Genomic DNA, 23,486 nt, shown 5'->3' on the forward strand with positions numbered 1-23,486 from the left:
GAATGATCATCTACAATGCAAATGTAATCATGCCACTGCTCTGCTTAAGTGGCTTCCTGTTGCTCCTAAGTGAAATTCTGAATTCCTAAACAGATTTGGAAAGCCCTTCAAGGCTTCTTTCTCTCTCTTCAACTTCATCTGTCCCCATTGTCCCCTCCCGTTCCATGTCCTCCAACTCAGAAGCTCTAGACATACCTGAACTTCTTTAACTTTCTCAAGAGACCTCAGTCTCTCATCTCCAAGTCTTTGAGTGTGCACTTCCCTCTGTCGGGATGGCCTTCCCATCATGTCCCCAGTCTGACTGCTGACGCATCCTTCAGTTGTCAACTTCAATGTTGCTTTCACTAGATGTCCTTGTTGTATCTTTATAGTATCCTCTATTTAGCATTTACTACATTGGATTGTCATTTCTTGCTTACTTACTGCAAGCCTCTCACAGGCAGGATTGTATCTTGCTTTGGTATCTCTAGCATCTGATGCAGTGCCTGGGGAGTAGTAACAACTGACTAAGTATCTGTCAAATGAATGAATGAATGACTGCTCTAGCAAAAATGCCTCCTAGCTGGCTTACCTGTTTCTACCTTCTTGTCCTCTAATTCTTGCTAGACCTTTCTTTCTAAAACACCACTGTTTTCATGTTAAAAACATTTCGTTGTTCCCCTTTTCTTGCCAGATCAAGTGTAAAAGTTTTCAAGCACCTCATAATTTTTTCCTATGCTCCCTATCCAACTTTGTATTATGAAGAAGGTTTTTTTTCCCCTCCAGAAATGATGCCTAGAATTTTGTGTGTGTGTGTGCAAGAGAAGAATTAATTTTCTCAAGGCCCCCACCAGCTTTCATTTGCTGGGAGTGTAGGGGGTAAGGTAGCCATGGAGCATACTGATTTAGTGCTTATATTTCTCGTATCAAGCAGTTACATGTGGTATGTAAATGGTTGCCTCTAAAGAGACTGAAAACAACCTCTCCACTCAATAATCTTGTCTGCGTTGTTAATTTGTTTAACTGACCTTTTCCTTATAGAGAATTCAAAGGTATACTGCTGCTCAACCACAAAGGCAATGTTACTGGTATAGTCATTAATGAAGTTTAATTGTAATTATTAGATGTGGTAGTAGCTATAGTGATCATTTGAGAAAATATTATTAGATCACTGTAACAAACAACCTGCCTCCTTGTATTGTGTTGGAGTTTTCTGGTGAGTAAAGGATTACATGATAAATCTGTGTCTCACCTCTAAGGCAAGCAATGTGGCGTAGTGGAAGGATCTGGTTGGCTTCAAGGACCTCCTCTCCCCCTGCTACCCACCAATTCTCTGACCTTTAACAGCCAGTTACCTTTAAATGTAATTTTATTTCCAGTTTAGAACAAACTGAGCAAAAATCAAAAGTGGAGTCAGCCGCCGAAGATAAATAACATTTGGCCCGATATGCATTTGGCCACAGATTCAAAGTCATGATAAAGCTTTAGCATTCATGAGATAAGGGTGTCAAGACCCAGAAGCTCCAAACACTGAGAATCATGGTGTATAATTTGATGTTTAAAAAGATCTCACATTCTGATCCCCTCATACCCATGCAGGCCTGGCCTATCCACCTACCATGTTTGGCGTCTACGTATTGGGCATACGGCTGCCTTCCTCTCTCTTTTGTCTGCCACAGCTTCTGCTAGGTTTGCGCCTCTCACAGCCACCTCCTTTGTCGTTGTGTCACATGGTCCTGGCAACTTTAAAGGAGCTCAATTACTGCGAAATCAGGATTTTTAAGCTCTGGAAGTTTTGACATTCGCTCCATCATTATGTCATTAGTGGGAAGCCACAATGGGAAAGGTAGAATCTGCTTCTATTTTTAGTATCCACACACAACAATTAAATCTCAATGAGCAGCAGGAGCTGCTGTCTTTGTGGCTGTACCATCTGGGCTTTTGTCTGTGTAACACCCAGGTGGCTGGGCCCTGTAGTTCCAACACCAAGGACAGGGTGGCCTGTTAAGAACCAAGACATTAGAGCAGCAGATCTCCCATCAATGGGGACAACATTTGCTGGGAAGAGTCCCCTAGACAATATGAATTTTTTAAGGTAAAAATTCTAATTTTCTATACCAAAGAACTGCCTGAAAGTACTCAGAAAAACATAAGTACAATGCACATACAAAGCAATCACTGTCAGGTCCACTCTTGGAATATCAAGGCATAAAGAGGAGGAGAAGGGCCACAAAGTAGGAATTTTAATTAGATGAAACTTGTAATTAAAATAAAATTTAAAGGGAATCCACAAAAGAGATTGGACTGCAGAGATTATGTCCAGTGAGAATTAAAGCTGTTGTAGTCAATTTTAATTACATTCCTAAAATAGAAGCCTGCAAATGGGATTTGAATAGATGGCTTAGATGAATCTTTCTTTGCTCCATTGACAAATTTTACTCGCAATATTTTCGGTCTACCAAAATTGGAAAGTGATAACAATAAGTCGATAAAGAAGCATTCTAAAGAAGATTGTCAGAAAAGAAATACAAAACTAGTGTGTTAAAATATTAATAGTTTAAAGTTTTTTTGTTTTTTAGGAGAGTAGGTGCCATGGAAGTTTATGTCATTGGTAGTAAGGAAGCAAAAGTACCATATTTAAGTTTTTTCTCTCCTCTTTAGAACTTTCAGGTCAAATTTTCTGCCAAGTTCTTTTATCTCTTTAGCTTGAAAAGTAAAAATGAATATCTGCATTTATCTAATTATAGGATATTTCTATATAATTGGTAGGAAAGGTCAGGAAAGTCTAATTTCTAAATCACTCTTATTTCTACATGTTCTTTTCTATTGCCTGCCATGGACTGAACAGCTGCAGGTGGCTTTTTAGATATTTATACAGTATTAGTTTCCTGTGGCTACTCTAACTAACTACCACAAACCTGGTGGCTTAAAACAACAGAAATTTATCCTCTTAAAGTTCTGGAGGCCAGAAATTTGAAATCAGTTCACTGGGCTGAAAGTAAGGTGTCTCCCTCTGGAGGCCCTAGGGGAAAATCTGTTCCTTGCCTTTTCCAGCTTCTGGTGGCTGTCGGCATTCCTGGGCTTGGGGCAGAATCACTCCAATCTCTGCCTCTGTGGTCACATTGCCTTTTCCTCTTCTGTGTGTGCATAAGCTCTTTCTGCCTCCTTTTTGAATCACAAGGACCCTTGAGATTACATTTAGGGCGAATCTGGATAATCCATGATAATCTTCCCATCTCAAGCTCCTCAGCTTACATCTGCAAAGTCTTTGTCATATAAAGTAGCATTCTCAGGTTCCAGAGATCAGGTCTGATATATTTAGGGGGCATCATTTAGCCTACTACAAATGTAAATAATACTAACATCCCACATTTATTGGGATTCATCAAGTGAGAAGTACTGAGCTGAGTATGTATGTTTTATTTAATCCTCACCATAGTCCCAAGAAGTACATACAACTGTTACCTTATTTTACAGATGAGGGAACTGAGACTTAGAAGGGTAACGTGTCTATGGTCATATAGGTAGCACCAAAGCCCAATCTCTTGGTAAATTAGGGCCAGGAATAATTTAGTACATTTGGTAATTACTTTTCTAGTAGTAGTAGTAACCAGAGCCTAGGCCATCACTGAGCTTGGGGCCCACCTGAGCAGTTTTGCAGCCCTGCCAGTCGGCTGAACTCCTACTTGCATGAGGGACGGTATTGGACATCTGTTATTTTGGCCTGCCCAGCATCCTTTCAAGGATCAGCAAAACCTCCATTTTTCCCATATTAGCACCCCAGCTTTCTTTGGGAAACTGCCACTTGTCCTATTTGATTTGGTTTGGATTCGGGTGGGGCATTCAATTATATCATCTGGTTTCCCTGACTACAAAGGTTGACATACGCACTAGTCATCTATTGCTGCATAACAAATAAGTTTATAAGTTTACCTCAAAACTTACTGGCTTACAACAGCAAACATTTTTAAACTCACAATTTCTGAGGATCAGGAATTTGGAAGTGGCTTAGCTGGGTGGTTCTTCAGGTTGTCTCATAAGGTGGCAGTCCAGATGTCAGCTGGGACTAGTCATCTGAAGGCTTGATTGTGGCTGGAGGATCCACTTCCAGGCTCACTAACATGTGGCTGTTAGCAGGAGACCTTAGTTCCTTACCACATGGGCCTCTGCTAAGGACATGGCAGTTTGTTTTACCCAGAGGGCATGATCCAAGAGAAAGATCGAGACGAATTTGCAGTACATTTTATGACCTAGCATCAGAAGTCACACATAATCACAAGTGCCTTTTTCTTTTGCTCACACAGACCAGCCTGATACAATGTGGAAGGACATTATGCAAGGGCATAAATACCAAGAGGCGGGGATCATTGGGAGCCATCTTGAAGGCAGGTGACCGACCATAGCACTTGACTCTGCTACTCCATTCCCTTTGCCACTGATTTGTTCAAGGTTTGGGCATATGAACTCAAGCCGTCCCAGGAAGAGTGCATCTCTCAGAATCATATATATGGGTGCTAGGAATGAGAACCACCCCCATTTTCCTTGGGTCTCTAGCTGTGATGCTATAAGCCTGAAGGTTTCGGTGGCTGTATTCCCACCACATGGAGGAAACCCTTATAAACTGGGAGAGAATAAGACCAAACAAAGGAAGAAACAGAGCTAAGAGTTGGAAACAGAGAAAGCCCTGACAGCATTTTATGGGCATCTGGATCCCTCCGTGCCTAAAGTCCACCATTAGATTTCCCAGTAATGCAAACCAGTTTATTTTCCTTTTTTTTTTTTCTTCCCTTGCTTAAGCCAGTTGACTTGGGTTTCTTGTAACTGAAAGGGCCCAGACTCATGCACGGCTTGAGGGGCCTCCTAGGAATGAATTCATCTTATAAGAATAGAGAATAGAAAATGAAACTCAGTGCGGTAACAGGTCCTTAGCTATGTGAGGAGTAATCCCCAGGAGGGAACTGGTTGCTCAGGTCTGTCTCACAGCCTTGCTTCCTTAGGTCTAAGACCCATGGATAAAGGAGGAGGGTTAAAAAAAAGTTGGAAAACAGTTTTATTATGCACTCTGCAGGAGTTTGGGGTAAAAGCAGCCCTGAATTTGTGCCCTCGTGATAATGGGTCACACCAAGTGGAGGGAGAGGCACTTTCACTGCTTCTGCACAAAATGCAGCCAGGCTTTGCAGACTTGAGAACCCTGACTGAAAGCCACAGCTGATGCTGTGGTGAGAGGGGCTTCTTGGTTGCTGTCAGCACCGCCAAGGCCAGGTGTCCAGGTACCCAGATGCCGCGTGTGGTCTGTAAATGTTCCTGCTAGAACTAATTACTTTCCAGACTTAAGAGGGAGGGAGGCCAGGCGTGGTGGCTCACACCTGTAATCCTAGCACTCTGGGAGGCCGAGGCAGGAGGATCGCTCGAAGGTCAGGAGTTCGAGACCAGCCTGAGCAAGAGCGAGACCCCATCTCTACCAAAAATAGAAGGAAATGAGCTGGACAACAAAAAATTAGCTGGGCATGGTGGCACATGCCTGTAGTCCCAAGTACTCGGGAGGCTGAGGCAGTAGGATTGCTTGAGCCTTCGAGTTTGAGGTTGTTGTGAGCTAGGCTGACGCCACGGCACTCGAGCATGGGCAACAGAGTGAGACTCCATCTCAAAAAAAAAAAAAAAGAGGGAGGGAGATGCCCCCTCTCTGGCATCTTTTCCCACATGGTATCAAGAAGCCTCTCTGAGCTCTATCACACCCCACCTGGATTTTGTGCTGCTCCAGCTGTGTCCCCAAGGAGCTTTGCCCTGCAAAGGTCCAAGCCCAGAGATTTGCCCATAAAGATTCTCCAAAGATATTCATGGGGTGAAAGCCTAAAACATCCTTTCTGACACCATCAAATGAAGACATAATAAAAATCAAAACTTTAGGTCATTTGAAGTGCTCAAAGAAATTTTAAAATCCTTATTTAAATTCTCCTAAAGAACTTTTAGTATTTTAAAAAGTTTTAGTTATATAGAACCTCAAAAATTAATTAGGAATGAAAAACTTTTTGTTCCCTTCAAGAGAAGGCACTGCTCTTACAAAATACAGGGTAAAGTCACTTTCAGGTGCCTGTGCTTTCAGACAGTAGGTGGCACTGTGGCACAACTAGAAAGTGATTGCTTTTCCCATAGCTTGGAGGAAGCTGGAGAAACAAAATCAAACACAATTGTATGCTTGATCTAGACCGATTTAAAATCTACATCTCAAGGTCAGAAGATTAAGAAGTCTTCTGGGTGAGGAAAGATAAAATTATCTTGTGGAGGAAGAGAAAAAAGCTGTTTTCATGCATGTTAATTGTCTGAAAAAACCCATATAGTGAAAGGGTGAAGGGGAGTTCAGATCCAAGTACCTTGAGCCCATTCCACAGCCTTGGCCAGGCCTTACCTCCTCATATGAGTCTTGCTTCATCAAGCCCCTGAGAGCACTTAAAAAATGCATCCAGGTATCCCAAGAATGGAAAGACAAGCACCACATGTACTCACCATCAAATTGGTATTAATTGATCAACGCATAAGTGCACATATAAGAATAAAGTCTATTGGATGTTGGGCAGGGGAGAGGGAGGAGGAGGGAGGAGGGGACGGGTATATGCATACACAAAGAGTGCAATGCGCACCACCTGAAGGATGGACATATTTGAAACTCAGACTTGGAGGGGGGCAAGGGCAACATACGTAACCTAAACATTTGTACCCCCATAATATGCTGAAATAAAAAAAAATGCATCCAGGAGCTTTGTGGTATAAAAGTTTCCTCCCCAGGCATGTGTTCTACTCCGGTATATCCTGGATACTCAAATGTGGCCCTCGGATCAGCAGCAGTGGCATTATCTGAGAGCATGCTAGTAGTGCGGAATCTCAGGCCCAGACCTCTGAGACAGAATCTACTTACTAGACAATGCCTTCTTAGCCGACCTAATAGAACCCCAGAAGTTCATCAGTGTTGCAAAGCAAAATGAAGTAAACCAAACCAAACCAAACCTGAACCTAATCCAACCCAACCCAACCTAACCAAGCCAAACCAAACCAAATCTAACCAAGGCAAACAGAATCTAACCTAACCAAACCAAACCAAACTGTCCCTTTAAGAAAAAAACCTGCTCTTGTAAAATACACAGTAAGGTAACTCACGGGTGCCTGATACTTTCAGGCAGCAGATGGCACTGTGGGATAACTATAACAACTGTGTCTGACATAGATGCGCTCAAACACAATTGCCTGCCTGATCTGGACCTATTTAAATCTACTACCCTAAGGTCAGAAAATCAGGAATTCTTCTGGATGAGGAAAAATGAAATAAGCTTGTGGAGAAAATGGAGAAAAAGAAGGAAAAAAATGCTTCCTTTGGAAGGGAAGGAAGAATCACGTTTACCTGCGTGAAGTGCCAGAAAAGCCCCCTAAAATAGTCTTAAAATCCAGCCCTTTGGATTACTGCTTTAAACACAGATGCTCCTGGGAGGCAACACGTTTCACCAACATTAGTGCCTTTTTGGGCATTAATTTGTCACCTTGCTTTGTAGTGCCCTGACAGCAAAGAAACTTCTCCAAACAGGCAAGACTTGCCAGGGAAGTGGGGAGAAGGTCAAGTGTGATGCTCAGGGGTGTAAGCCTGGGTAGGACCCCAGAGTCAGGCCTCTGGGAAGTGGGTTGGAGAGGGGGACTCTGGAAAGGAAGGGAGCTCGGCCCCAAAGGCAAATTCCCACTGGCCTGCTCAGAGGCATTTACCAGTGTTAGGGTGGAGGGGAGGCTGAGTCCAGATAGGCTGAGTTTCAGACAGCACATTCCTCGGCCTCCCCTATGGACATGTCTCATATAATGGTCTTCCTCATTGCACCAGAGAGAACCCTAGTCTCTACATTGTCAGCAGTTGACCACAGCCTCACCTACTGTCAAGCCCTGTCAAAGACCTAATGCAGGGTCACAGATGACTGAAAACTAGATTAAGAGGCATCTTAAGAATGTGAAACCAAACCATCATATACAATTTACAGAACCCAAACCATGTTGGAGACATTATTTTTTTTTGTTTTATTTCTGAGAAAATGCAATTATTAATAAATAAACATGAGTAGATACAGGTAACACAAAATGAACTCCGACTATTGTGCTGTCACTGTTATTTAATTGCGTTGCATAATATTATCTAAGACTAAAGTAAATCTCTCAAATTATTCTTCCCTAAATACAGACATTCATATATATTCTTTTTATATTTTTATACTGCCAAATAATTTTATATTTGGTCTAATTCGATCTGTAAGGGTTCCACGGTTTTGCCTTCATAGTTATTTATGGGCTCTTGACTCTGGCTTTTTGGAGGTCGTTTGAGAAACCAGATCTAAAAAATCTACATCTGACGTAACTAAATTTTTTTTCTTCATCTAGGACTATATCAGAATACATGCTATCTTTATGTTCATCTGGGACTTGTTGTTCTTCTTGGTTGTCATCTACGATGGGTAAGTAGATCCTTTTATCTCTTTTGGCTAGTTCAGTTTCTGATTTTTATGGCTGAAAATTTATCATGATGTTAGAGACATTATTTTAGGAAGAACAATACCCACACAGAAATCCCACTTCTGAGGAGTCTCCCCAGGTAGAGTGGTCAGATTTAGCAAAAAACAAAACAAAACAAAAAAATGGTACATCCACTTAAATTTGATTTTCAGACAAATCTCAGACAAATATATCTTTAGTATAAATATGTCCCATGCAATATTTAAGACAAACTTATACTGAAAAATTATTTGGTGTTTATCTGAAATTCAAATTTAGCTGGGCATCCTGTATTTTATCCGATACCCCTACTGCAAGAGAAATTCTCACACAAAGGTTAGGGGACATGCACAAAGATGCTCACTGCTGCAGCCGTGTTGTGCAATAGAGTAAGGGCAGGAACAACCTAACTAGGCTTGTTGTGGGGAGAGAAACACAGTCCCACCCAAACCACAGCCTATGGGTGGGGGAAGCAGGGGAGAGAGGGGCTCTCTTACCTCACCTCACCTCCCATCTTCTGCTGGGGCCCCCAGTGGCAGAGCTATCTGAAAGCTGAGGGCAAAGGACCTTGGAGTTTTCATCTTTAGTGGTCAGCCTCCTGTGGTGTGCTGGGGCTGGCTCTTAGTCATAGTGGGAGTATTTATGCCAAAGAAATCAGCAAACGCTATAAACCAGGGTCATTTTTTCCCCACGATATTTGTTATTAACCATTTGCGGGCACCCCACTGTCAGTTTCCCAGACACAGAGCAGTGAAGAAGGGTTGAGAATATGTCCAGAAGGGAAAAATGGAGACTACATTTTCCCTTCTAGAAAATATTGCATAAATATTGTGTTGTAATTTGTTGTATGAATAAACCTTAATTTATTTATCTATTCTCTGAATCGGGTAGCCATTCTCCCATAATTCCGTTTCTTGTTGGATTTCAGTAGCTGTTCCCTCCTCTTGGCCCTTCAGGTTTAGGAGTGATAAATATGTATCAGTTTAGGGCCAATCAGGAGAAAGAAGCCACACAGTAACTTGAACAGAGAGTTTAATATAAAAAGTCATGAATTAGAGCAGGGGATTGGAGTAATGAGGAATTGGCTAGTAAGAAGTAAAGAGAACTCCGGGGCATATGGGACTAGCTGAATATAAGGATTAGCCGCTACCCCTGTGGCTGTGATATAGCACCCGAGGAAGAGCCCCTCTCCACTCCAGGGCTGAGATCCAGACCTCATTGGGTGGGCACAGCTGTGGCTCCCTAAAAGGCAGAGAAGGCACTGTGGTGCTACACAGGTAGAACTGGAAATCTGTGCTCTGGAATTTGCTGGGAATCTTCCTGCTAGGGTGCCAGGCAAAGCTGTTCACAGGGAGATGTCTCACTGGAGGCTGCAAAACCACCAGAGATGAGTGTCGGATTTCACCACAGGGTGCTGCTGGCTGCTGTCCACAGCAGGAGCCAGGCTCCTGAGAAGTTGCAGGTTGTGAGTGCTGAAGGAGCTTAAAACCCTTTGCCTCTGCGATGTTGCTCCCTTACCCTCTGCCGACAGTGCTTAACATCACGCCAGTGGCAAAGGAAAAATATTTAAAGGGCTCAGATCCATTTTCACAGAGCTGGCAATGAAGAATGAATTTGGAGCAAAGATAATCAGCACAAAAGCTTCTTGATGCCGCTAGTCCCTGGGTGTGTCACCATCATTCCTTGATGGTTCCCTCAAGCCTGCCCACATCCCTACGAAGAGCCCCTGCAGTGAACTCTCTTCAGTTAAATCTTTTGAGTGTGTCATCTCTTTATTACTGGGACCCAAACTGATGCAACGGGTACAGTGAATGACAGGCAGAATGAATGAAGGCATCGGCATGAATAAATCTCAAAAACAAAACCTTTGGTTTACAAAAAAGCACATTGGAACAGGATAGGTATAATATGTGTCTCCATCCATTTTCTGTTGCTTATATCAGAAAGCATGAAACTGGATAATTTATAAGGAAAAGGAATTTATTTTTTACAGTTCCAGAGGCTGAGAAGTCAAAGGGGCCACTTCTGGCCAGGCGCGGTGGCTCATGCCTGTAATCCTAGCACTCTGGGAGGCCAAGGCGGGCAGATCATTTGAGCTCAGGAGTTCGAGACCAGCCTGACCAAGAGTGAGACCCTGTCTCTACTAAAAAAATAAAAAGAAGAAATTAGCTGGACAACTAAAATTTATAGAAAAAAATTAGCCGGGCATGGTGGCACATGCCTGTAGTCCCAGCTACTCAGGAGGCTGAGGCAGGAGGATCGCTTGAGCCCAGGAGTTTGAGGTTGCTGTGAGCTAGGCTGACGCCACGGCACTCTAGCCTGGGCAACAGAGTGAGACTCTGTCTCAAAAAAAAGGGGGGGGGCCACTTCTGGTGAGAACCTTCTTACTGGTGGGGACACTCTCTGCAGAGTCCTGAGGTGACACAGGACAGCACAGGTCGAGAGGGCTGAGCATGCTCATAAGCTAACTCAGGTCTTCTTTTTCTTAGAAAGTGGCCAGTTCCTCTCCCATGATAATCCATTAACTCATTAATCCATTAATCCCCGAGTGGATTAATCCACTTGTGAAAGCTGCCCTCATGATCCAATCACCTCTTAAAGGACTCACCTCTCAATACTGCCACATTGGGATTAAGTTTCCATGTGAGTTTTAGAGGAGACATTCAAACCACAGCAATATGATATCTATGTAAAATTTTAAAGCACACAATTATAGATAGTATTTTTTTGGAAATATACATATATGATAGTTAAAAGTACAAACATTTTTGGGAAAGAGGACAGTCGTGGCCTCTGGAGAGAAGAGGAGGAATAGGGATATACATGGGTTGAAGGGAGGGAGGTAGGCTTTAACGGTTCTCTGTTATGTTTTTATTTTCTTTCTTTTTAAGATTTCCAAAGAAAATTTGGTTAAATATTAGCATCTGTTAAATCCGGGAGATGGTGGCATGGTGGTCTGTTATACTGATGTCTTTACTCTTCTATATGTTTGATATATTTAAAAATTTAGCAGTGTTAACTCTTGTATATGTAGGTAGTTGTTAAATACAACTTTTGATAGGATACATCAGTGCTTGCTTGGCACTGAACATACAAAGATGTAGAGAAAACTGACAATTCAACCTGCCAGTGCAAGAAATCTAGTGACAGTAGCAGAAGATTGATTCTCAAATGAGTGGTAGTAAAAGTAAACTGCTGTAGAGACGTTGGGAAGAGGGAAGGAGCGTTGGGCTGGAGATCCTGGGGAAGCTTCGAGGAAGAGTTGGAATGGAATGGGATTGTGCAGGCTGCCTGGGATTCGCATAGTGGAGGGGAAGAGGGTTAGCGTTCAACAGTGAAACTGAATTTTGTGAAGTGCGGTGGAGCCAGAGTGCGGGGCACTAGAATGGTGAGTAAAGTGTTTGGGGGGTCTGCAGGTAGAGCTTAGCATGGAGAACCAGTTGAGTGGACCACTGTGAAGCCCGAAGCTTCTCCCCACCTGCGTCATTCTTGTGCCTCCATCTGCCAGGCAAAGAGCAGCCTCCAAAAGACCTCCAAAGTCCCATGAGGAGGCTGGATCTTTCTTTGTAGAGCGTGGGCAGTCATAAAGCTTTTCTTAGCTAAGCAGTGACACGATCCAAGCTGTGATTTAGGCAGATTAGCTTGGCAACTCCACACAGGTTGGCTGAAGGGGAGAGAGCTGGAGACAGGAGAAAGTGTTCAGAGGCCAAAGCCTCTGAAAGCATCATTGGAAGACATGTGGAGGTAATGGCCTGAACTAGTACCACGGCCGCAGGAGTGATAATTGGGGAAGAAATTAAAAGAAACTGGGAAACCATTGAGAGAACTTAGCAACTGTTGCATCCAGAAGACTAAGGAGAAATTAAAGAGGACTCCAAGGGTTGGGACAATAGTGGTGTCCTTAAGAACAATAAGCAGCATTGAGAGGGGCAGGTAGCTTTGGAAAGATTAGAAAAAAAACATCTGTATAAATTTTGAGTCTAAAGTGGCATCTAAGATTTGAAACTGGGGGCTTGAGAGACAAGTCAGAACTGCCAATTCAGATTTGGGTGCCGTCTCAGAAGCCAGGGAATTGTAATGTTTTTTGAGATGAATGATTAAGAGTGAAAAAGGTGCACCAAAGGCTTTTTCTTGGAGAATAAAGAGCAAGAAGGTATAAGGAACCAGGGAAATGAGAAAGAGGTAGAATCGCAGCACTGGGGACCACGCTGACCAGCACAAGAGCAAAGCCAGGTTTCTATGAGCCTTCGGCAACTGCTTGCACACCCAGCATCCTTTGGGTGGTGCAGCATCAAGTCCCGAAGAGTTTCTAATTTGCCCTAGCTTCCTCCTAGCTCTGGCCAGTTGCAGACGCCCAGAGCCTGAAATCTTTGCCAACCTTTAATTCTCTCAGGAAGCTGTCATTTTGCCAGTTCTTTTATTTCTCATATATCTTGAAGTGACCCAAATAGTTGTATCTTCCTCTGCAACTCCACGGCACATTTCTTGAGCTTCCATTGGCCATCAAATAATGCTGCCCAAAGGAGATTCTGGAGTTACATGCCTGGGTTTCAATCCGGGCTCCGTCAATTCCTATCTGTGACTGAGCCAATTATTGAACCCACCGATTTGTATCTCGGGGGCCAGCACAGTGATGAATGCAATTAATATTTATTGAGTTGGATCAGATTTTGCAAAACCCCCGACTCCACGTGTCACTCTTGCTTTGCCTCCATATTTGCATTCTGTCCACACATGATATTTGTAGCAGAAAAGCAGAAGATATTGACCATGTGTTCAAGAAGTAGAGCAATGAAGAACAGAAACAGATGTAACTAGAAGAGGCAGGGAAAGGCTTTTCCAGGATGGTGAAGACCTGTGTGTAGTTGCAGAGTAGAGGAAAGAACTGATGTAGGTTCAAGAGCTGGAAAGGGAAGGAACATTGTAGGATAACTGGGAAGAGAGAGGGAAGGATTTAAATCAAGAGTGCCAAGGAAAGGAATTTGCCTTTTTTTTTTATTGAAATACATGTTTTTATTTCTTTGGAAGCAATAAAAATCTTCTTAAATAGCAATTAACAGTGATTAGCTGAGAAAGCCATCATGCCAAATATATTATTACTTAAACTCATCCTTCGCTGAACCCTTGAAATTTTCATGCATGAACTGATAAAAGTATATGCCCTGGTATTGTATTATACATATATGCCTAAGAAAGGATTTTGCAAATTCATTCAACTCAAGTGATTATCTCTAGAACTTCTATTCAAGAGGAATTTCTGAGAAGCTAAATGAGTTACTGAACTCACCTGGAGCACAATCTGGTTTTTTTTTACTTTTTTTTTTAAGACTAGTCAAGTGCAGTAGTGAGGAGGGGGGTTAAGTAGTAGAACAAAGAGTTCAATCTGTAACTGACTGTGAACAATCAAGTGAGATAACTCACTACCTTCGGACCAGCCTATTAAAATTTTTTTTGAAAACAATTTCAAAACTGTAGAAATGTTGCATGAATATTACATTGAACTCCCAACTGCCTTTCCCCTTGGATTTGCCCACTGTTAGCACTATGCCCTGTGTCTGTCTTCAAATATATGTATATATAAAATATATCATATAATAATATATAATTATTCTTTCTATTTATGTATTTTTTTTGCTCAACTGAGACTAAATTGCAGATATCATAACCTTCTCCTCTAAATATTTCAGTATGCATCTCCTGAAAACAAGAACGTGTCTTTCTGTACCACAGTGCAATCAGCAAATTCGAGAAATTTACTATTGAGATAATACTTTAATATATAATTCATATTCAAATTTTAGTGATTATCTCCATAGCATCCTTTATAGCAACTTTTCCCCCTCCTCCGTGCATGATCCAATCCAGGATCATGGATTATATTTAATTTCATGAGAGGTTTGCCTTTTAAAAGAGTGACACTTCCACTGAAACAGTAAACAAGGAAGAGAGGGATAGAAATGGAGGAAGATAGTCATATTTGATGGCCTGATGTCGGTAAAGTAGAAGGGGAGGGCATGGATTGAGGATGAGAGAGGTGGGTGGGATTGGGGGCTTGAAGAGAGAGGGACATTTGGGAAGAGATGTCTTAGTGTTGGAGACAAAGAGATGAATTTGAAAACTATGCAATGGCACCGAACATGCAGTTGAAGTTGGACAACTTAAGCTTATAGAATCATTACTACTATGTGACATCCTCTAGAAAGGGTCAGTAGGCCACATGAACAGAAAATTAGATGGTTAGAAAGGGTCAGCATGGGACTGTGGAACAATAGACTTGACAGAAGGTTAAAATGAGATTCGAGTATTAGTGAAGAATGCACTGAGCTGGTTTAACTGGGTGATCAAGACTGGGAGGAAGTTCATTAGGATCATGCATGGGTTTGAGTAAAGTGGTAGATTTTGAAAATTCGACAGTGAAAAGCTGGATTGAGGTTCTGGGAGAGAGACACTGATCAGATGAAAGTCAAGGAGCTGGCATTCCAAGCCTGGCACCTCCAGGTAGTGCGTGCCACGTGATGAGCTATTCGGGCTTCATCTGGGCTGTGTGTGGCTATTGTTGGTGTCATTGGAGGCCTGCAGCACAGTCAGAATGGGGGAGGAATGGAGGTTTTCGCTGATGTGTTCACAAGGATACTGATCTCACAAATGCCTGCCTGTGAATCAGCATGTGCTGACTTTATAATAATATCAGCCAACACGTACTGTGTGCCAGGCACCGTTCTAAATCCTTCACATCTCAATCCGCTTAATCCTCTCAGCAACTCCAAGAGGTAACAATGCTTAGTATTCCCCATTTTGTAGGTGAGTTAACTGACACGTGTAACACTTAAGTACCTTACCCAAGGTCACACAGCTGGCAAATGGCTGAGCCAGAATTTGCACCTGAGCAGTCTAGTGCCAGAGCCCATGCTCTTAACTATTCAGCTGCCTTTATACAAATTGATGCCCAAGGCCAACAGTGGCAACAGTTCTGGATCCTTCTCATTTGTCGCTGTCCTGCTTGTTTGTCCAAGTTTGGGCTCCCTCTGTCTCTTAACTCTTAGCTTTGCAAGATAATATAGATCCCATCTCTGGCCTTTGGAACAAATATTTGTGTTTGGTCTTTCCAGTGGAGTCTCGAATGGAATGTGACTAGATTTGTCCCTCTGGTTCATCATAACTCACATTGCTCCAAAGAGCAACCTAGGGCAGGCCACAGACACTCTAAAACCTGCTTGCTCTTGCTCTCCTTTGCTTCCAGCCTCGCAAGGCCCCATCCTTGACCTCCCACCTCAGTCTGGCTAAACGCCCAGTGGAGGGACCCAAGTGCATAGCAGCTCAGGGATCAGTCCCTTGTCCCACCACGACCCACTCTGAAGTCTGATAAAGGGAAGATTTGGAGATCTGGGGACTTGGTGCCCAGGTTTCAGCTAAGACAGGGAGAAGGAGGTAGGAGAAAGCAAATAATTAGACTTCAAACGCAGGGGAACTGGCCCACGAAGAAGTGGAGGCTTATCGGGCACCTTAGGGATGAGGGTAGCGGGACAGGCTGAGTGAAGTGGGGCCAGGGATGCAAGCACGAGTGGTGACAGCAGGAGGGAAAAGCCAAGCCAGAGAGCCCCATTCCTAAGGAAAGCTACGGGTGATGGTGGGAGGCCTCAGCCCACTGTAGTGCTGCTTGGGTGCGAGAGGGACCTGGAGTTCACTGTTCAGTCACTTCTGCTGGACGTGAGCCTTTTAGTGTCCCAAACAGAGGGCAACTCTTGGGAGGCCTGACCTCTTTGAAAATCTGGTAAAAATACCAACTGTCCCCTAAGACAGGCATAGGGGTGCACACAACCAATCCACAATTTGCATATAATTTGGGGGAGCCATGGACACCCCTGGAAGTAAATCTTAGATCTCAGGGTAAGAATTTCTGCTCTGGAACTTTTGACTTCACCTCCTTTCATCAGTGAAATCGAAGTACTTTATTTCCCTAAATTAGAGAATTTTCGAATTAGAAGTGTTATCAGCAGCTGAGTGCTCCTAGCCCCTTAATAGTGCCCCTGAGAAATATGCTCCCAAATCCTCTTTCAATACAGCATGGCCTCTCTACCACTACATTTTCTGCCATTTCCTCTCTCATCTTCAACTCCTGTGAAGGAGCAGGGGGGCAGATGGGTTTAAAGCGCTCTGGTGGGTGTTCTGGGTTGAATTGTGGCCCCCCAAATTCATATGTTGATATCCTAATCCCCAGTACCTCAGAATGTGACCTTATTTGGAAATAGGGTCATTGCAGATGAAATTAGTTAGGATGAGGTCATACTGGAGTAGAGCGGGCCCCTATCCAATATGACTGGTGTCTTTATAAAAAGGGGAAATTTGGACACAGACACACAGTCAGAGAGAACGCTGTGTGAAGATGAAGGCAGAGATCAGGGAAATGCATCTACAAGCCAAGGAAAGCCAAAGATTGCCAGCAAACCACCAAAGCTAGGCGAAAGGCACAGGCAGATTCTCTCTCACAGCCCTCAGAAGGAGCAGCCCTGCCCACACCTTGATCTCAGACTTCGCTGTTTAAGCCCCCCAGTGTGTGGTACTCATCACAGCAGCCTGGAGCAGACTGATCCAGCGGGGCAATGCCTGCGATTCTTATTTGGGGACAGTGCTGTAAGTACATACACTGGCTACTGAGTCTCACAAGGAGATGGCCCTCACGTGTGAGCATTTATGTGCTGGAGAGGAGGCAGGAGGGAGGGAACGTGAAATACACTGAGGCCTAGTCACAGAGGCCAGCTGACTGTGGGCAAAAGGGAGCAGGAGGCAGGTTTGCTTGATTTCAGGATAGCAGGCTGCAGAGCTGGGAGAAATGAGGTTGCAGACTGGAACAGGCAAATAGCTCAAAGTAAATGAGATGAGGTTTCACTGGATTTGGTTGTGGAAAGCGGGACCGTAGAGGGGAACTTGGATGCTACAAATAATCTCTTCAGCCTTCACCTCCATGCAAGCCACTTTAAATAAATATGCAAGCTAAATAAAAACAGTGTGATGTCTTTAGGAGAGGTTGCCTAGAGCTACTTGTTGCCTTAAGCCCCTTGTATTAGTCTGTTAGGGCTGCCATAACAAAATACCACACACTGGGTGGCTTCAACAACAGAAATTTATTTTCTCACAGTTGTGGAGGCTGGAAGTCCAAGATCAGTGTATCAGCAGGTTTAGTTTCACTTGAGGTGTCTCTCCTTGGTTTGCAGATGGCTACCTTCTTGCTGTGTCCTCACATGGCCTTTTCTCTGTACATTTGAAGCCCTAGTGTCCCTCTTCTCATAAGGACATCGGTCATGTTGGATTAAGGCCCACCCTAAGGGGCTCATTTAATTTTAGTTACCTCTTTCAGGGCCCAATCTCCAAGTAGTCACATTGAGGATCAGGGCTTCAACATACTAATTTTAAGGTAACACAATTCAGTCCATACACCCTTCCTGTGAAAAATTCTGGGGCCATCTTTGTCGTGAAGAGAAAGAGCTGGAGAATTGCAAGGAGCGTCAGGTGTGGGGAACAGATGTCAAGTCCGTGTTCCCTGGTTCTTGGTTCCTGGTACTGAAGAATAGTTACTGGTACCGGGTTGATGGAGCAAATGAGCAGACCAAGCAGGTGCAAACAAGCAAAATGCCAAAGTTTATTAAAGCATAGAACATTCCAGAGAAGGAACAGGTCACCACCCCAAGTGGAGGAGACCCTGAGCTTAATAAGATTTTCCCTTTTATGTTAATTCCCTAATTTTATATTAAGTGGGGGTGGAATATTGATGGTTTTTCTTGGAAAAACGGTGGAGAATTCCCAGAACTGGGAGCCCTCCCCATTTTTAACCTTATAAGGCAATTTCCAGGGGTTGCCATGGTATTTGTAAACTATCATGGTGTGGGTGGGTGTGATTTTTACTGTTAATGAGGGTAGGTCACTTGAGGATACTGTCACTTGTATGCATGCTCCAGAGACCCTCATTTGTGGCCTTGATCATATCTCCACTTTATGGCCTTTCTACCTCTTTCTGGTTGGTCAGTCCTTGGAGACCCCCTAGTGTAGACCAAACATCTGTTCAGTCCTTGGAACCCGCCTTGACACATCATCTGTTCCTTCTTGGAAGCCCCCCTTCTGGTCAATTTCTTCCTCCTAGTAGACAAAGCATCTCTTAACGTCATCTATTTCTTGGTGGAAACCCCTAGACAAAGCATCTGGTCCCCTTCCTCCTTGTCTCAACCTAACAGGAGGATAACTGGTTTAATAGGGTAAATTTGGAAAGGAGAGCAAGCGAGAACTGCTAGCAGGGAGAAGAGAAGGTTGAACTAGGTGGAACAGTTAAAAAGGGAGAAAATCACATAGGTTAGTTGTTGTAGAGAAATTTTTAGAAATTATAAGTGGATACTCAGGGATTGAGGAATTCATGGCACTTACAGCATGGGAAAGCTGTTCTAAGTGAGAGGAAAGGGAAAACTGGACTGTAAGAATTATCATGGGACTTGAAAATTGGGCTTGCCTTGGCACTCTCTCCAGTGACATGTTGTTTCTGGAGGCTAGGTTGTGCTGCTTGAATGACTCTCAGTATGTAGACTGGATTATGTGGGGTGCTGATTTTTATGTGGGTTACAGAAGAAGCAAAGTGCACAGAACTGGGAAGAGGATGTGAGGGCAGGGTTCTGCCCATGATTTGCACATTTTTATGACTCAGGTAACTGAGGAACAGACACCAGTACAACTGAATGCTTTCAACAGGACAAAATGTAGAGCAAAAAAAAGAATAAACATTAAATATAGACAGAGGATTTCCCAGATGGTGTCAGTTTGGCACCATTGTTCCCTCAAATTATTTAACTCTGACTAATTCTTTTCCCCAATTTGACATTTTGAAAGAAACCTTTTGGAACCATATTTCATCTGTAATAGAGGCAGAGAAGTCTCTTCGTTGCTGAGTAAATATAGGCCTGGTTGTATCATTTCAGTGGCAGTCACATTATGGTAATAAAACCTAATACTTTTTGAGCTTTAACTAACCTAAGGAAGGTACAATTACAAGGAAACTAAGATGTAAAGAGGTGACAATACTGGTCCAGGGTCACCCTGCCTGTGAGCAGCAGAGCTCATAGCAAAGCCGAGCTTTGAATACGGTCCCACAGGGATGGGCCTATACACAGGTTCCCTCATTATATGTTCTCTCAACCTGTAGAAATTTGCCACATCTTAATTAATGAATGAAGGAATTTAATACATGTTATCTGAAACTCATATTTTTAGAAAATCATAAGGATTATAAACTTTGATTAATGTCTGATATATATGTATATGTGTGTGTATATATAGAGAGAGAGGGCAGGAGGGAAAGAAGAAGGAGGAGAGAAAAAAAGGAGGAGGAGGAGGAGGAGAGGGAGAAAGGAAGCAGAGAGGCTTCAACTTACAAAGAGATTTTGCTCCAAAAGTTTATTTTCAAATTGATACCATTTGCTCTCAAAAACAGGGTTATTGAGGTTGATTAAGGGCCAGGTCGGGCTGAAAAAGCAAATTTAGAATGTCCCAGAAGCACAGTAGTAGTATAATAGAGCCCAAACACGGCTTGTGACAGCAGTGTTCCTGGGGGAGGATGTGTTGAACGTGCTGCCTTGGATTTCTCTAGCTAGGGACCCTCCTCTTCTCCCCTCCCCGCCACAGGGCAGTGAAAGTGGTCACTTCTCTAATACCCAGGTGCAGGTGGAAGCTTCTGTGCCTGGGAGCAGAGGCGTGTAATATGGTAAGTGGTGAGGGATGGGCTGGGAGCAGGCCTGGGACCTTGGGGGACAGCGGGAAGTTATGACAGGACACCTTACGGGGCCTGCAGCGGTCCCCCAGCCCCTTGGTTCGTTAGCTGCACCTGGCGATGGCCCACCCGATTCCTTTCTGACTGCTACCAACCGATGCTTCCAACAACTGTCTTTCTTCCCTGGTCTGTTCCAGAGCAGCACATGGTCTCCATGCTTATTCTTTATATTCCTGTTCCTGAATCAAGCCCTTAGAATTTTTGACTATTTTAGAAGAATGGTTGGACTTTGGCTTTCCCTGCAATTTATCTTAAGAGTTATAAGGGTTCCTTCTGATGACAAGGTGGATAAAGTCCAGAGTCACTGGGTAGGCAGGTGGTTGAGAAATGGGGCCATCACTAGGGCCAGTATGTGTTCAGTGAGGAAGAAGATTTGAGTGACACAGAAAGGCCACTAGTCCCAAAATATCAGCATGAGATTAAATTTTTTCAGGGAGGATGCAGGTTAGGAAGGCTTTTCCACTTGCAGATTCTTCTGAAGAGTAGTGAGACTTTAGACATGATCTTAGCCAGAGTCGCCTAGTGACAATGAAGCTTTTTGGGTTAATGGAAAAGTTCGCTGTCTGTACTGATATCTTGCTAAATAAAATGCCCTTCCACTCTTTGTTTCCTTCTGTAGTAGTCCCTTTCTTTATTGAATATGAGATGGATTTTTAGTGAAAAAGTAAAATAAGAATTGAGACTTGTCACAGGTTGTATTCCCCAGGAAGCAGACTCTGAGATGGACACAGGATGTTTATTAGGAAGTGCTTGTAGGGTCAGGCACTGTGGAATGAGGGGAGGAAAGCAGGAGTGGGCAGCTGCAGGCCTAACCACAGCCTCAGGGAAGTTCTGGAGCTCTATCCTGGGTCGGGCCCAGCTGGCCAGGCCTTTATAACCTTGCATCTGTCAGTCGTCAGATGCAGGCCACCTGGACCAGGTGGCTGTCTACAACTGAGGACTCCTGAAAGGTGCTGGGACAATAAGCCCAAGAGGGACTGGGGTGGTACATCAAGGTGTCTATCACGACACTCAAAATGTAAATGGATGATAAATATGAATTGATAGCATAGAAACAAAAAGCACACCTGCTTAAATTGTTATTCCCATCTGCACTGATTTATTCGGCAGGAGGAGCAACAGCCTGCAATCCAGGGGCCAAAAGGTTCATGTGTCTGTTGCTGAATAGAGAGTCTGGGCTGCAACCAAGACCTTTCCATTTCTACCATGGCAACCGCTAGCAGATACGCTGTGGAATAAAGAAAAAGGAATCTCTGCCTCTCTTCAGTACTTATTTTTAAGAAAAGAGGGGAATTCAATTATTTATTTATCCTGCTTATAAAAGCAACTTATGTTTATGGTAAGAAAATATGCATGGTACAAAAAAGATATAAAGGCAGAGCAAAATCATTCATAAGCCCACCAAACAGAAGCAAGCAGGTAACCATTGTTAATGTTTAGCATATTTTTCCTAAAATATATTAATATATATATATTCCTGCCCATAGTTGAGCCCATGCTGGACCTATGGGAGGCAGCAGTGTGTTATAATTAAGAACATGAACTCTAAAGGCAGAAAGACCTGGTTTGAATTCTGTCTCTGTCACTTACTTGTTATGAAATTTTATTCATTCATTCATTAAAAAAATATTATGTGGCACTGGGATTCATTCAAAAAATAACTGTGTGGCACTGGGAATATGAGGATGAAAAAGAGAAGTAAAGCCTTTCCTTCATGAACTCACATGTTAGTGGAAACTTGCCCTTTCTTAAAGTCTCCACTTTCTCACCTGTAAAATTCAGGTAATAATACCTACCCCAGTCTGGGTGCAGTAGAGCACTCCTGTAGTCCCAGCTACTGGGGAGGCTGAGGCGGGAGGATCGCTTGAGCCCAGGAGTTCAAGTCCAGCCTGGGCAAAATAGCAAGACTCTGTCTCAAATAATAATAATAATAATAATACCTACCCTATTTTCTTAAACAAGATAATTTATGTAAAATGCCTGCACATAGTCATTGCTCAAAAAATGGCAGCTATTATCATCACTGTTTTGCTTTTTTTCACTGAACATTGTATTGTAGTTTTCCCATGTCAGAAAAAAACCCTTTGATGGAATCACCATGGGATTCCTGCACCATCAGAGGGAATACAGGTGCTTGGCTTCCTGCCAGGAGGCTGCAGCATGTGCTCCAAGAACAGTGTATTCCAGCAACCCCAGCAGCACAGTCCTCCTGGGCTCAGAGGAACCCCATTTCCCTTTTGCTCTCCAGTCCTAGCAGTGGTAAAGGCTTCCTGCAATCAGTAATCTCTGGGCGACCTCACCTTTCCCCTTTCACTTCTTCAGCCCTTCCAACCCTTGTGTAAGCAATTCCTCCCATTAAGTTGTGTCTGTTTGCTATATCTAGGGTTAGGGTTAGGTTAGGGTTACAATATGTGGCCTTTTGTGTCTGGCATCTTTCATTTAATATAACGTCAAGGTTCATCCGTGTTGTAGCATGTATCAGGACTTCATTCCTTTTTACTGCCAAATAATATTCCATTGTATGGATATATCACATTTTGTCCATTCATCAGTTAATAGACATTTGTGTTATTTCCACTTTTTGGCTATTTTGAATAATCTGGCCATCTCACTGAATGTTGGATTTTTATAACTAGAGGTTTTGCTTCTGTGTTACTGATTGATTGATTGGTTACTTCACTGTTAAAATGCCAACTGCCAGGAAAGATTACACATAACACATTAACATTATAGGCTGGTTTCAATGAATTTATCAAGTGTTTCTCTTAGAGCTACTTTTGAAAGGGAGAGGGTAGGAGATCACTGAGGGTACTAATCTGGGATGATGTGGAGGCTGGGAAAAGGAGCAGAAGGGGAGGCTGGGACCCCATTTGCAACCATTTAATTGGTATGTATAGTTAATTAGTCTTTTGCTTGGAAGCCAGTGAATAGACAAGAAGACACAATGAAATCTCCTATCCACAAAGTCTTTGCCATGGTCTGAATGTTTCCCCAAAATTCATGTGTTGGAAACTTAATCCTCAATGTAACAGTGTTGAGAAGTGGGACCTTTAAGAGGTGATTAGGTCATAAGGGCAGCCCTCATGAATGGATTAATGCCGTTATCAAGGGAGTGGGTTAGTTATCACAGGAGTGGGTTCCTGATAAAAGGATAAGTTAGGCCCGCCTTCCTCTCTCTGTCTCT

Source organism: Propithecus coquereli, unplaced genomic scaffold (assembly GCF_000956105.1).
Source record: "Propithecus coquereli isolate 6110/MARCELLA unplaced genomic scaffold, Pcoq_1.0 Scaffold362, whole genome shotgun sequence".
In the NCBI taxonomy this organism is placed as follows: domain Eukaryota; kingdom Metazoa; phylum Chordata; class Mammalia; order Primates; family Indriidae; genus Propithecus; species Propithecus coquereli.